Here is a 16,893-nt window from a genome sequence, read left to right as displayed (position 1 = left end):
AACTCTCCTTAAAGGTTTTGAGGCTTAGAAAATGGAAAGGGGCAAGGGGGCGGCCTTTTTCAACCCTCTGGGACCCCCTTCTTTCTTCCCATCCTCCACAAGCTCTCTAAGGTAGACTCTACTGTAGCAAGATCCTTAGGTGTCTCACAGCAAACTTCACCTGGAGAACTGGCTTCAATACTTCTAGCTCACCTAAATGTTCTTTAACTCTTTCTTCCCTAGTCTGATCTTTACCTTATTCTATTATTAATGTTAATTTTGTGGGCGCATCTTGTCATAACTAACATTTTGTGCAAACATGGGAGCAAGGAAAGACATAAGAATGTGTCAGCCTTTCGTCATCCTGTTTGTTGTCCTCCTTCATTAAATAATGAAATTATTTGCTTTGCCTTCCCCCTGTATTGTTGCACATAGTAGTAACAGTGAGAAATATATGACTTTTTTCTTGGGAAGCTGACTAGTTAAAAGTTGAATGATAGTGTTCATTGTGGAGATGGGGTTTTGATTTTAATTTTTTTTTTTTATTTGAATAAAACTAATTTTCAGGCCTCATCATCGTCTGTTCTCAGTGAGCTTTTTGAAGCCCCTCATTAGTATGGCTTTGAATATGAAAGGTCTGAAAGCAAAATGGGTTATCTCTTAAACTTTTATCACTGGGTTGTTTGAAATACAGATTAGATTAGAGACGAAATAGTTTTGTTGGCCTGTTAGCCATTTATTTAGAGAATGAATTCTTCCTTTCTCCTGAGTATTAAAGTCCAGAGCTGGAACCAGCAGGTCTGTTAGAAATAAGGAGTAAAGGGGTAAAGCTGAATCCTCTCTTTTTTTCTTTCATTGTGAGCAACGGGAAGATAATTCCTTATTGCTAGAATTGTTAGCTGGAGGTAGAAGGGAAGACTATGTAAAGAGAGTGGTAAGAAAGAAGATTTGGATTTAAATATTCATGTTTTGGGGGTTATTCAATGATATTAGGAATAAATTACCAGCTAAGAACACACTTGATTCATTCTGTCTGAATTTGTTTTATAATATTTTCACATAATTTCATTTATTCTTTCCTTTAACGTCCATTAGAGGAAAAGAGAAAAAATATACAGCATATGAAAAGAACATGGGGAAGTTTTTAATATAATGTTAATAATAGTTGATATTTAATTGAGATTGTATCTTTAATCTTTTCTTCTTTTCCCCTGCCAGTGTTTCATCTCTATTCTTATTATCTTGTTTTCAGCACAGAATTATCACCCACTGGTTTTCAATTACAGCGATGCCCATATTGATTCTCCCCTTGATTTTAACTCGAAGCTGAAAAATTACTCACTTAAGCCAATAAAAGTAGATGATGTGGTTAGTTTTGGGTTCCTTTTTTAAAACAATAAACAAATAAAGAAGAAGAATGATAAGCTTATAATGATTCTGAGTTACAACAAACTGGTATGGAAATGCATTTTAAATCATTAGAACTCAGAACAGTGTTATAAATTTATATTTATCTCTTCACTTTGAGGTAAGTGGTCCCTAAGGACACAGAACTTATGCTTATAATTCTAAGTCGCATTTGTCTGCTAGTACTTGGGCACTGAGACCACCTGGCAGATAATGGATTCTGTCTATGCTTCTCTCAGCTTCCAAAAACAGAGTGTCTGTATGCAAAGTGCCTACTGGGAATGGCCCATGGTCCATGCTAGCTCCCAGACCGTGGCCAGGAATTGTCTGGGGGACTGCCAGCTGGCATGGGCCGAAATCACCGCTCTTTTGGTTTAATAGCATAGATGATCACATTCCTGGGCTTGGGAAAGTTCCCAGGCACTGCTAAATTTACTAACACAGATGCGGCCAGAAAACATTGTCCCATCCAGAAGTTACATCGCTTCTCCAAACACTTCTGTGCATACCTATCTTCTTAACACACAGATAGTCCCAAGATGCAATGAAAACAAATTACAAGCTTAAAACCAAGATTACGTGCAAGGTTTGACCTACACAGAGGCAAATGTCAAGAGTTGTCATGGTATGTTTTTTGTGGCCATGTGCAATTAAGAATCAGTCTTTACTGATGCTCTGATGCTTAGAAAGTACAATCCAAACGAATACAGGAGCAGAAGCTGAACAGAAGCTTTCCTGAGTGGTACGCCAAAGGATTTGATTCTGTACCCATTGATGTTAACGGAAAACCTTCTTACTAGCTTCTATTAGAGGAGAATGAGAGCTAGCTATAGGGAAAAATCAGTTAAAAGCCATCGATTTCACACACACAATCAACAATATAGGTAGCAAAGGGTCAAAGTTATCTAACTACAAAAATGAAGATCTTTCAGAACCTTAATCTTAAATATCACAAGTAAGTAATCTCAAATACTTTTGACAGAATGAGTAGTTTGTAAGGGAATCCACACAGATGCACACATTAAAGTATTGGTAGGTATGTGTGTAGGTGGGATTTCTCCGCAGAAGGAGGAAGGAAAGGTATTATGTCTCAACTTCAGGAAGATGCTGAATATCTATAGAAGAAAATTGCCTTAACTAACTGCAGCTATAGTGATCTGGGTTTGATATTCCCAGCTGCATCCAACACCTCCTATGTAGACATAGTATAAAACCAATACTTATTAGTCTGACAAGGAAAGACTGAGAAGCCCAATCACATATGCTTTTGCGTTGTTGCTTAGATTGCTACATCATCTCTCCTTTTCCTTGAGTGTGTTCAGTATTCTTGCACATGTTTTATTGTGAATCTAACTTTTAAACCCAAGATTACTAATCCACAATGATACTTACAAATATTTGAGTCAAGATTTTCAGACATGTTCTTGTAGTCCTGGAAACTCCAGAGGATCCCTTGCCCAAGAGGCCTTTTTTGAAGAGCAGAGCCATCATGAAACTTTTGGTGCCATCCAGCTGCCAGGCATCTGTCCTGCCTTAGTCTCTGGTTGTCCTCTCCTTGCTTCAGACAAACAGAGAGTCCTACTTTCTCAGGGAACCAGGTGTATTTGCCCCATTTCAACATCCATCTCATGCTTAAAATCAAATATTTGCTTTTTGAAGTTTTTCCTAGACTTGGAAACGCACAGGGTTCTTTTTACATGTCTAATATCTCCACTTCTTATGCATTGTAGCAGTGTTCCTCTCTTTGGAAATGTTCCAGAAAGCACCTGTACATACTTGCTCATTTGTGAAATGCCAGTATGGTAGATTGTAATTTGCCAGTCCATTTCTTCTCTGAGAGTAAATTAATTGAGTTGATAGCAGCAGAGTTTATAGTTTTATACAGGCTACATATACATGCTATGGTAATATTTTAGCGTTAGGATGGCTAAATGAGTCATAACTGATTATGGAGCAATTCCTGTCTAGGTGGCGATAGGAAACGAAGGCTTCGCTTTCCATTCTTTCTGGGACAACTGCCCTGCGAGTAAGGTACCTTAAACAGTTGCCTATATCTCCCCTTCCTTTTCTTTTGCACTTAGTGTCATACAGTCTTAGGGCTGGGACCCTTAAAGGGTTTGCAAAACTGCAGAAGACACAAATTTTCTGGGGTGGCTCACCATTACATGACATTTTTTTACTGCCTTTTTTATTTGGGGTAGGCATGTTGATAAGGGCTTCAGACTTGCTGGGTATTATTCCTGCACATCATACGTATGTATGTATAATTTTTATCCCTCATCTGCCGATTCTTTACATGGAATTTATTTTTCTTTCTTTAGGGTTAGGCCAGCAGGTCTGTGGCTCTTTCTGAACCTGCATAGAGGCTCTTCTACCACAGCCACTCTTCCCTCCCCCACCCCCATCATACTAAAACATTTATTTAGACTATAGTACCCTCTATACCATCAAAAACTTGTTGTCGTTTCCTGTGAAACACCTCAGGTGCCAAACACAACCCCAATGCAGCCTGCGGAAATGGAGTCTCCCAAAGGGGATGCTGAGTGTGCATAAAAGTGGGCTCTGTTTTTCCAAGGCACCTGCCAGAACCTTGCTGACATTTTCAGCATAGGAAAATATTTGGCACTGGACAGCTGTTCAGAAACTTTTCGCCTTGTAGGTAGTAGAAAATGTTCCCTTTTATAAACATTTATATATTTCTTTTTGGGCCTATGCACATGTGAAAGGCTTCATTTTTCTCTCCACTGTGATCTTCAGGGAATTTACCTCCTCAGTTCTTCCTATTTGCTCTATCTTTCCTCACAGTGAACACATCCCGCTCTTCTTTTTAGTCTCTGTCTTTCCCAGCAACCTGAGCTGAGTATGGTAAATTACTTTTACTCTGTCTTCCAACAAGCCATCTTAGAAGTCGGATTCTAGCATCTATTTATTAGTTTTAGGTTCCCCTAATAAGTGCACCTTGTTAAATGATTAACGTGTTTGTTTTTAACACCTCCTCCCCCAGTAGTATTGCAAATTGTTTCTCTTCCAGCTTATTCACCCATAAAATTCATGGGGATAAGATTGTACCTGCAAGCCCCAAGGTTTACCTCTTTCTACTTTTCTGTCAGTCAGCTTTTCCAGACCACGATGCGTAGTTGGTTTGTGTTCCTGTATTCAGTGTAAAATTACTGAGCATTCCATTTGCTTGCAGGTTGAAATTTTAGCAAAGGGTAGGTTGATGTTTTAACTATCGCTTATGTAAAGAATTCATAAGACCTAGTGGCCCTGTGTTTGTCACCTTTGTGTCCTGCATAGTTTGTTGGCTTTGGCAAAGAGAGAGTCCAGTGCAGTTGCAGATGCCAGGCAGTGTCTTGATTTGTGGTGGTAACTTCAAAGTGTTTAGCTGTGTGTTGCATTGTCCTTCCCCCCTCCTCACCTTGCTTTCCTTTTTCTTTTAAATCTTAGCCAAGAGCTTTGCATGCCTTTCTACCCAGGTCTCTTTTCTTTCAGTTGTTTGGATTTTCCATAAAGTCTACTGAATAGATCATACAAATGTCATCTGTGAGACTATGTTGATGGTGGATAGATCTTCTTCTGTAAACCTTTCTATTAACCTTGTTCCACATGCTGCAAAGTCTAATTGTTCTGTTATGGTTTTCTTTACTTCAAGGGTTTCTAATCGTCTCTTTGAAGTGAGTTGGAGATTTTATCAGTCTCACAGCTTAGACCTGGTCACAATAGGCGTTCTTCTTCTTCCCTTCTTGACATCACCCCATTGCAGTTAGGAAAAAAAAAAAAAGAGCAAACTGTAAACCTACTCTTCAGCCTTGGATCATTTACAGACTCATATGTTACTTCTCCTGTTTTATACCTTGTTCTAAGACATTTGTAGGTAGAAGTAAAATGTAATATTCACATGCCTCTAATGCACTGTTTTTCAGAACTAGAAATTGTCAGATTTAAGGTAGTCTTGGAAGTTAATTATTTTCTTTTTCCTTTTTTTTTTTAATAATGTGTTTGCTTTGTGAATATGACAGATACTGTGCAGGGAGAAACTCTGATATAGACCTTCATCACCCTTCATTTTTCTGGACAGTTTCAACAAACACGAGTTGTTCATCTTGTTATTAAGCAACTTATCAGAGCCCAAGATTTCCTTCACTGCTGAATTCTCATTGACTAGCATTATGAAACCTGAGTCTTTGTACAGCACAAAAGACAGCCTATTTTAACAAATTAATTGTTTTGGGTAGCAAATGGGAAGGCGATACTACCAAAGTCATGAATTGTATTGTCAGGAACATGCTCCTTCATTGTGTTCTATAAAAAAATACAGATAGGATATAACTAGCTGCTTCTGAGGGAAAACATAGGCTGCATTCCAGACAGAAGTATATGTAAAGTGTTAGATCATGGGTAAGCTAATATGCAATTACTTTAGTGCATCATAATTGAAGAATAAAGTCGGTCACATTGGGAAAATTTCCTGAAATATCTCTCCAGAATCATTCAGGATAGTGTGTTCTTAAATGTGTGCATGGGAACAGTGTGAAATAAATAAATAAATACACACACACACCCAACTTTAAAGATTTTGTTGTCCATTCTCAAATACTGTGGACTGAAAGTACAACAAAAAAGTAAGCTTCAGTCATAACTGTTTCTTCTGCACTCATGTTCACTCATTCCGCAACCTGACTTACGCTTTCTGCAGTCAGGAAATAACTGTACCTCTAGTTTGATAAAACTGTACAGGACAATGTAAAGTTGAATTGCACAGTTTCCCTACTATTCATCAAAATAGGACTTGAAACATCTGCAAGTGGTGAGCAGTGCAACGCACACCGCCAGTACCAGTTTCAGCCTACTGTCCTTAGGAAAGGAACAAATAACTAAATCGTGATAGATGTTTTTTAAAGGCTTCAGGCATTTGTCTAGAAAATACAAACTGGAAATCAAATCTGAAGTAAAACTGATACAACCATCAGACAACATGAAAGTTCCTTTTAAAGAGGGAGCTGGAAAATGGACACACAAAGGGGTTATTTATGAAGAAAGTCCCTCCCCATAGACTAAATTAGTGATAGGCTGTTGTTTAAGTAAGATAAACTAGCTGTAAATATTAATCCCTTGCTCCTCAAAGTTTTAAATTATTAGTACTCCGTTTTACAAATGGGCCTTTTCTTTTGGGGAAGAAAAAAAAAAAAGCTGTTCCTTTAAAATGGGGCAGAGGGGAGTGTGGTTGAGCAAGAATTACTGAATAAAGGTTTCTTTTAATTTATTCAGTAAAGATTCCTGGCAGGTAAAACTCGCTTAAAGGAAACATTTTTTTCATGATCTTCTAAATTCCCATCTGTACTCAGACAGTTGTACTTACACTGTTACATTCTTCAGGAGGAAAAATTCTCTGATGTGAAATGCTGAAGGAGTCGTGCATGAATGTTGATGAAAAATGTCTCTGTGCAGGGTATTTCTTGAAAATGACAGTGGTGTTCACCATGATAGCCTCATGTAATCAAACTCCCAGGCTACCATATGCACTGATCTAATAAGTCGTTGCAGCCCTAGCTAAGGAGACAGGGCTTTTTTCATTAAGTTGTAACAGCTCTTGGTTTTAATTCAGAAGGTCCTCAGTTTGTTCCCTGATCTGTCAAGTTCATGGTAGCTAAGATAACTGTGCTAAAGATATTTTATGTCTGGGATACTTAAATATAAGTAGATCAAAAATAAAGCAAGCAAGGAGGAGAACTGACAACAAGAGACATGTCCAGCAAGTGCAATCAATATAAATGATTTGAAATTGCTTAAGTGGCTTTAAACAAAAACAAAACAACAGCCCCCCCCCCAAAAAAAAAAAAAACAACGCAACCTCAAAACAACAAAAATTACCTCCTACCCTTCTATTTGCTGGCACTTTGATACTTAAAATGCCTCACAGGTGTCTTGTCCAGCTCCTGGGAAAGTTCAAACGATTTTGAATTTGCCAGGTTTAAACCTGTATTTACTGTTCATTTATCTTGGACCTAACAAACCTTTTCTGTCCATGATCTTTGCCATGGTCTGGATTTTGCAGCATATTTAGGTATTGACTTCAATGCTGCAGTAGAGTTTCTCTCTTCAAAGTCTCCAATCGCCTTCACAGACCAACAAATCTAGGTGGTATTTGGTATCCGAAGTCCAAAGGAACAAGCTATTTTGAAATATCAATAAAAGAGCGGTAAACTTTCATTATGATGCTAGCAGCAATAGCATTACAACAAAGCAATCCACTTACAGCAGTTAATTTTGTGATATTTTCTACAAGACAGTAAAATTGTGCTGGAATAGAAAACATATATAACAGTTTTCTAGGCATGGATTTTGTCTTCTTGGATGGTACCAAATGCAGGTTGTCAAGATTTCAAACTCTGTGTATCATCAGTATCTTTGTGTTGCAATTTCTGAAATATCAGAAAGTAAGTTGTCACTGTATATAGTACCTGCAGAGCGTAAGACAGTGACTTCGCTATCCCTTGCTTGAAATTGTCAGCATATGCTGAGATTTGTTCTTCCAGGATCCTTAGTAGATTAACAAATTAGGTTTTCTTTGTGGGAGGTTTATACCGGTGTGTGGAATACCTGGACTTCAAACACATAAAATAGGGTATCTACAAATGAATGAAGGGTTAAAATATGTGCATGACAATTTGGTAGTGGAGAGTGGATAGCACAACGGTAGTCTGTAGGAAGCATCAAAATACTTGAGGATATGAAGCCTGATGCATTTCAAAGAAAATGCAGGAACCATACCGGTAATGGATGTTTATGCAAAGCTTTCTGTGTAGACGTACAGAAGCAATGTAGTATAAGGGTTCACAATGACAAGCTTAGGAAATTTCTGCAATAATTTCCCAGCCAGGCAACAAAGGAGAGCCATGATACATAGACTGTCTTGCTGTCCTTGAGTCAAGTTAGGTATTTGCTTGTTTACGAGCACTGACAAGAAACTGCATGGTGTCTGACTCCTATTTGGGTGACTGGGAAACAGATCCCTCACATGCAACAGCAGCCACTCTCATTGAGAGCTCATTTGCCTGGCATGGAATTCCAGAGACTGTAATTACAGATAATGTAACTCAATTTTCCTGTCAGGAATCTGCTATTTGTAGTACCAGCAGAACCAGAGTGTGTCACATCCCTGCCACACTCCAGCCAAAGCAGAAGCAGCTGTCGGGGTTGCCAAGCATATTGGGGTAAGAGGGATGCAGAGGAAGTATTTTTGTATGTTATTTGGTGATCAGCAAGCCTACAGGATCATCCTGTGCCACGCCACGCATTGCTACTGTGGTGCACAGATGCTGCAACTCAGTCGAGGTAGAAAAGCACTTCATCTGCTGTGGTCTAATCTGTAAAATAAGACTGTAAAAACAAAAACAAATAGCCCTCCTTGAATGAAAAACTCTGTTACGTTCAGTATGGTATGTCCCATACAGCAGCGTCCCTCTTTCTCCTATACAGAATAAGAAGACTTATTTGAATAAGGATGGACGTAATTTATAGTCAGTCAGGCTCTCAGAATCGAAGCTACACACAAACTCAAAATCAAGGCTGTTCCATTTAAGGATGTTGTATTTGTTCTAATTCATGCATTTAGCAAACTAGGCCTCTGGCTTTTTCCTCCATTTGCGGTAAAATATTGCCTTGTTACCATTAGGGCCCACAAGAAAAGACACAGTATGAAATTCTGGGGAGGTACTGAACTTTCATTGCCTGGGACCAAACGCTGAAGCTTAGAAGTAAAATGTCATCATTAAAGCAAGTGGAAATGACAATAGGATTTCTGTTTTAAAAGCTAGCATCAAGACACCTGCTGTTAGTGAATAACAGGTATCGAAGATTCTTTCACCAAACAAAGGTCATCCTTTCTCTTCAGCTGACTCTTTGTATTTGTAAAAGTAAAATCGACTTGACTCAATCAAGACTGGCTTTTTCCCCCCTATGCATAAAGGAATTTAACTTACATGAGAAAATGAAGGACATTTCCCCAAGTTCCAGAAATCCAATGGCTATTTGTGACTCCCTTTATGTTTGATTCAGGTTAGAATAACTGGTTGCTGAATCTACTCTGACTACTCCTCGTGCTTATACACTTTGACTATCCATCCTACGGTTATTTAAAGCAGAGACTTCTTCATTTGCAGTCACCTGGAAAGAGAATCTCCACTCTCCTCTTCCTGTCTTCCATCTTACCTGATAATTTTATTCTGAATGAAGATTAAAATCAACTTAGAGGAACACAGGAGTTATGTTTCAACGCACGCAGATGCAGCGGCTCTGAAATAGCACTAATAGTGCTGTCACAAGTACCTTGTAATTTCTAGAGATGTCACGGTTCATTTTATGTCATTCATATGCCGTGTACTAGTAAGACAGAAGGAGGCAGTGCCTAGGATGTAGAAACTGTTGCGTGCTGGTGGGGTGGAAATTGGGACAGATTTTCTTGGGGCAGATTAGAGTCAGAGAATCTGAACAATTTGGGTCATAAGGACCTCTGGAGGTCATTTAGTCTAACCTCCGGCTCAATGCAAGGCCAGCTTGATCAGGATTTCAGGGCTGAATTTAAGTTTTGAAAATGTCCAAGAATGGAGCTCCTTCAGCTCCTCTGCGCTTCTTCTAGTTCTGCACCACTGCTCAGTTGAGCAGTGCAACGCACACCGCCAGTACCAGTTTCAACCTACTGTCCTTAGGAAAGGAACAAATAACTAAATCGTGATAGATGTTTTTTTAAAGGCTTCGGGCATTTGTCTAGAAAATACAAACTTTTTCATTTAGTCCAGTTAGAGTTTCCTTTGCTGCAACTTGTTATCCATTGCTTCTAGTTCTTTTTCTGTGCCTCTCTGGGATAAGTTTGGCTCAGCCCTCTTTGTAACCTTCTTGTAGGACCAGGCAGACTGGTATTAGGACCCCCAAAGCCATCTCTTCCCTAGGCTGAACCGGTCCAGCTCCCTCAGCCTCTCCTCACAGGGCAGGTGCTCCAGCACCTGACCATCGTGATGGCTCTCTGCTGATTCTCTCCAGTTTGTTAGTATCCAAAACCAGACACCACACTCCAGCTGTCTCACAAATACCAAGCAGAAGGGAATAGCCACTTCCTTTGACCTGCTGGCTGCAGTCTTGCTGATGTGGCTCATGATGCAGTTAATCCCTGTTGTCAATTCATTCATTTTGCCCTCTTACTGGGCTGTGAAGCATGTGAGGGCAATATGGATAGATACCAGGTTTATGGAGGCGAGGAGGTGAAAAGAATTGTTCTTGTGGTAAACTATGAGCAGCATATCTCTTCCAGTAAAATGACCATTATGCAAGATTTTGAGGATAAAAGAGGAAGAAAGGGGAAGTGATATAAACAGAAAAAAGGACCAAAGAGACCTCTTAGGTTACGGCAAACACACAAAAAGACTTACAAACAACAGCCTCTTGTTCCCAAATATATCCGTAGAGAGATCTGAATGTTTCTAGAGATGTTTAAGAGCTGTGTATTGTGGGTTTGAAAAAATACCTGTGGATTCTGGTTGGTTTTGATTTATATTTTTTTTTTAATTTCTTGCCTCAAACCCACACATGACCTGTCCATAACGACAGGTTTATATTCCTAATCGGTGAGTACAAACAATTCATTTTCAGAAACTATGCCTCAAGTGTACCGTAGGTCAGATATGCTTTGGTCACTGGCCCTGCACATTAATTGTCTACAATAACTAATTGCCCAGCGATCCTAGCAGCTAAGTGTCTGGAAAACTGATGCATCACTGCTCAAAGCTGTAGTCTCCTCCTTAAATCAGGAGAATGGGGATTCCATCTTTTACTTGCAAGATAGATGAAAGCTAGTCCTCCAGCTAAGAGAACACTCCAAAAAATATATAAATGTTTTCAGATGCTGCTGTTTACCTCCTTCAAAAAGTTTTCATTTTTCCAAGAAGATGCCACAAGAAGAGTTATATAGAAAGGTTATATAGAAAAGACAAGCTTATTCACAGTGACATCATGCCATAAAACTTGAATATCACTGTATTATTTTTATTTTTTCCTCTTTAGCAATGTGTGTCTCTATGTTGCAGTATTTATGTCATGGAATTAATGGCATAAGTAAAATAATTAGGTAAGATATTAGTAGACATATTTCATGCTTCAGTTTATGAGTATAAAAACCAATAGAGCTTGTTAGGAAAATGTTCATATTTTTAGGTTTGTGTCCCTTGGAAGAAAGTACTGGCATGGAGAATAAACATGTTGAGAATATATAGCAGCATTAAGCTAAATGTGAGAACTTCTCAGTGGAATGAAGTAGGGGAAATTTTGCAGTCTTTAGTCACACCTGTTAATCTTTAAAAACTGCAAGTGCAAGTGCACTGCAATCACAATGTATTCATTTTAGAAGACTGTCTTCCTGCATAGCGTACTTTGTATTGTGATGCTGCTTGGAGCCTTTGCCAGGAATAAAGATTTATTTCTCTAGGTGCCGTGCAAATGCAACCGGAAGACAGCGCTTTTCCCAGCACGCCACATTTGAATTTAGTAGTAGTTGTGCCTGGGTGCACCTGCAAGATCTGACACTAGAAAATAAAAACTGAGTGATCCTAGCTCTGCCTTTGAGGTTGGGTGAATGAAACAAGAAAGTTTGTCCACTGAAACAGTGGAGGCTGGTGTAGATACTGCTGATGTGCAACAGGAGCGAGGGCTCGACCGTACCCCAAGTGACGCATGTGAGGGGAGGTTGGTGCCGTGCAGAGCCCTGGTGTAGCAGCATCGGCATGGCATTATGCCAGCCTCTCCCCCTGGCTCTGCATGCCCCGCTTGGGAATCTGTGTACCACAGTCACTGGTCTCATGTGTGGATGGCCCGGTGTGGTTTCAAACGATGACTGCATCCTTTTTGCAACTTTTTAAAACAGGAGTATCATTGCACGTGAAATGCACTGTTTGCATCTAAGATTAACAGCCTGAATTAGCAGGGGAAGACAGGAAAAGACAGAAGGATAGTTCTCTCTGTTTTGTCACAACTATTTACGTGAGGAAAATGTTAGCGTTCTTCATCTCCTCAGGGTACCAGTCAGTGCCCCAGTTCCAGCATTTGCTGTATTGCTCCTCAGGGAAACCCTTGAAGCCATATGGTTCACTTGCTGTTCCTGCATTTCTGTGTGCCTAAGGAGCTGTTGGTGGTAGTGGTCCCTATTCTTTCTGCTACTTCGCTCCATGTCTCATTTGCTTTTTATACTTTTTCCAAATGAAAAAGTGTCTGTTGCACTCTCTAGCTTTCCTCTAGCTCAACACTAGCAGCATATAAATACGCTTCTGCCAGCACATGAGTTCCTTCTCCCACATTAAAGCAGCCAAAGAGATACAACTTTTCTGCGTAGCGAAGGTGTTAGGAAAATCAAGCTTATTCACCTTTTAGGTATAGTTGATCCTCTCTTAGGTAAGTCGATGGACTAGATTTTGCTTCCAGTATATTCATACATATCTCTCCAGGCCTTTTTCTCTGGGACTCTAATCCCCCCGGGAGAGAAATCTGTTGTTGTGTTTTACAAAGGCCCAAACCAAAGAGGCTGCTTTAGGAGTGTGCATGCGTGCGTGTGTGCAGCATGACATAGCTGGCAAACAACTTCTGAAGTGAATGTACAGAGACTGTTACAGGAAAGGCCTTTTGTGGCGCAGGTGGGGGGAGGTGGGGGCCGTGCAGAGCCCTGGTGTAGCAGCATCGGCATGGCATTACGCCAGCCTCTCCCCCTGGCTCTGCATGCCCCGCTTGGGAATCTGTGTACCACGGTCACTGGTCTCGTGTGGATGTGCCCGGTGTGTTTCAAACGATGACTGCATCCTTTTCGCAACTTTTTAAAACAGGAGTATCATTGCACGTGAAATGCACTGTTTGCATCTAAGATTAACAGCCTGAATTAGCAAGGGAAGACAGGAAAAGACAGAAGGATAGTTCTCTCTGTTTTGTCACAACTATTTACGTGAGGAAAATGTTAGCGTTCTTCATCTCCTCAGGGTACCAGTCAGTGCCCCAGTTCCAGCATTTGCTGTATCGCTCCCCAGGGAAACCCTTGAAGCCATATGGTTCACTTGCTGTTCCTGCATTTCTGTGTGCCTAAGGAGTTGTTGGTGGTAGTGGTCCCTATTCTTTCTGCTACTTCGCTCCATGTCTCATTTGCTTTTTATACTTTTTCCAAATGAAAAAGTGTCTGTTGCACTCTCTAGCTTTCCTCTAGCTCAACACTAGCAGCATATAAATACGCTTCTGCCAGCACATGAGTTCCTTCTCCCACATTAAAGCAGCCAAAGAGATACAACTTTTCTGCGTAGCGAAGGTGTTAGGAAAATCAAGCTTATTCACCTTTTAGGTATAGTTGATCCTCTCTTAGGTAAGTCGATGGACTAGATTTTGCTTCCAGTATATTCATACATATCTCTCCAGGCCTTTTTCTCTGGGACTCTAATCCCCCCGGGAGAGAAATCTGTTGTTGTGTTTTACAAAGGCCCAAACCAAAGAGGCTGCTTTAGGAGTGTGCATGCGTGCGTGTGTGCAGCATGACATAGCTGGCAAACAACTTCTGAAGTGAATGTACAGAGACTGTTACAGGAAAGGCCTTTTGATGGTGTATACAGTGAAAGAGACTACACTATGATATATGAAAACACCGTGTAAGTGTTTTCACCATGTAGGGATCCCCAAGTGATGTGTTAGTCTCAGGTGACAAAGACTTAAAGGGTGCATAACGGCCAGCTAAATTTTATCCTGTCGTCAGAGCTTGCTGGGGCTCATGCTTAGATACAACGAATGAAGAAATTCCACTTGCATGTCTGTGAACTACTGGTATGCTTATTTTACAATACATAAGATTTGGTACAAAGGTTGCATGACATTTAGTCTCTGCAGGCAAGGTCAGTGGAAAAATAACATGAAATGCACTATCAGCAACAATTTTCCATGGCTACATGCAAAAGAATTACATACAAATGCCACAGTAAGTACTACACAATGTGAAGGTCAGTGTTGCATGCTAGAACTGTGGTTCTGTCCTCCAGGATGCAATTGCTTTTATTCAAAGCACTGCGTGTTCAGCAGAAGAACAGGAATTCATCGGATTATTGCAGGACAGAATATTGTCCAAAGTGTTTGTCCACAGCTCTCAAAACCAGAGCTTGCAAAAAGAGCTGGCAGAATACTCACGGGAGTCTACTTCAGCCTGAACCAGTGAACCAGTTCACATTTTTTCCAAGCAATTCAGTCCATGACAAGAGCTTAAAAGAACCTTCTGAAGGCTAACAATTACACTGAACCTGAAGAATTAGCACTTTTAGAGGCATTAAAAAGAATAAACTGATTCGTGTATCCAGAGATTTGATTGCCTATCTCTCAAGGGGAAGGGATCCGTGACAGTACGGTATCTTTGCAGCCAAGAACAGAACGCTAATTCAGACTGTAAAAGAAAAAAAAAAACGAGTTGCATTTGTCTTCTGTAATGTATCATTTTGGACATTTACATCTGAAATCTGCTTTTCTATGAATATATTTTTCTCCAAGTTCAGACTTGTACTTTAAAATTTTACTGCTCATTAACAGTAAAACAATTTAACATTTAACTTTTTTTTTTAAATTTAGTTTTCCTTAAGTCATTTGGGAGAAAAAGATGCAGCGGTACACAGATTCTGCAAACACAAACAGAGTAGTGCATCTGTTCTTGAACCTACTCATCAGTAATCCCTATCCTAGGAGAGGTGATGGATACTAAGGCACCATATCCAGTATTTCAAGGACTTGGGCATGTTATACAGCATATCTGAAAAATGGCTGTGTCATTATTTACATTGTACAGAACAAAGGAGTGTTTCAGAAAATGTCATGGATGATTAAAGCGGGAAAAATTGGATTCCATTCCCCATACTGCCACTAATTTTCTCTGTGTCCTCATACAAGTTTCATCCTGCAAGCTGCTAAGCACATGCTTTCTGGATGACCCAACTCACTTCAATGAGAGTAGTCTAATACATACGAGTATTATATATTCAATACAAGCGTTTTCAGTAAGAAAGAAGGCCTTCAATTTTGCATGCCTCATTTCCCATATCCTTAACATCAGGAGGAGATATTTATTAATTTTGTGGGACTGTGAGGACATATTATTGTTTGAGATGTCAAAGGGAAGGTTTTAGCAAGTAAGATGAAGATAGAGATAGCAAAAATTGCCAGTACACATGGTACAAGTGCAGCTGAAATGACAATCTACCCTTTTCAGGGATGTAATATATCCACTATCCTAGAATTTTATCTAAATGTTTCACCATCAAATGATTTTAAGCTCTGAAACAAAAGAGCGCTTTAAATAAGACTGCCTGCTAGAAGGAAAAGGACATCAGAAGAAAAATAGTTATGCAACTCAGGATTACAGGCATTTAAGGTATTTAGTTCAGCATTTACCTAAAAAGTAGCCCATCCTTAAGCATATCTGTAGATAAAGATGAATTATTTAGTGTGACACTTTGGTATCATTCAGAATTCTTATTTGATTTGATTCTCAGTGTTTGTTAGGTGGATGCACAACTATGATGGTTATAGCTGACTCTTACAGAGACATCCTTTGTCACATAAAATAGGTGCAAGGTGAATGTAAAGCAAATATCAGGTTCACTCCACTTTGTTCCTTAGAAGGAAATTTAGTCTTTTGAATGTTGTGGTGTTTGGGTTTTTTTCTTTTTTAGTGGTTTATCATTTCTGTGAGGTGTCAGCCTAACAATCCTCCAGATAGTGATCGTGGTATGAGTAACAGTAGAGTACGATGGGAGCAAAGAGAGCAGAAGATTCACTTGGAGATGGACACTACTGAAAACTGTGTTTTGTTGGTTTAAAGGACTGGCATTTTGTTTGTTACTTTGTTTACCTCACCTTGGAGTTCTGTGCATTAGTGATTCCACAACAAAAAAACCCCAAAACTCCCTCAAGACATTTTTAGATGCAATAACCTATGACAGTACATTTGTTGTTTTACTGCAAAAAGGAAAACAAAATTTTCAAGCAATGGAGAAAAAGTTTACACATATACTGAAAAGTAAAATATCTGTCTGTCCATAAATATGAAAAAGAATTTTCCTTCTGTCTGTAGGATTTCTTTTTTTTTTTTTTGTAGCAGCGTTTGTGATATGTCTTGAGACCCAGAATGAAATCCTTAAATTTACTTCATGTTGCCCAGAAGAGAACTGTTGGACAGGTACAATTTGGACACTTGGGCCCACCTTTAACTTTTCATTGAAATCGGTGTAAGTTAATGCCTAAATGTTTTTAAGGATGCGGGCCGTATTTTCTAGTCTAGATGACTAACACAAATGCAAGAAACTCTGTATCTTGCTACTGCTTTAACTGTGTTGCGCTCAGAAAATGTTCTATTTAGACCTATTTTACTGTGAAATGCGATGTCCACCAATCACCATGCAGTCAGACACATACTGGCACACAGTAGGAACTTCCTGATGTCCCTCTCAGTTACTA

The sequence above is a fragment of the Pygoscelis adeliae genome, unplaced genomic scaffold (genome assembly GCF_000699105.1).
Source record: "Pygoscelis adeliae isolate BGI_AS28 unplaced genomic scaffold, ASM69910v1 Scaffold38, whole genome shotgun sequence".
Lineage (NCBI taxonomy): Eukaryota > Metazoa > Chordata > Aves > Sphenisciformes > Spheniscidae > Pygoscelis > Pygoscelis adeliae.
Note: the sequence above shows the minus strand (reverse complement) of the source record.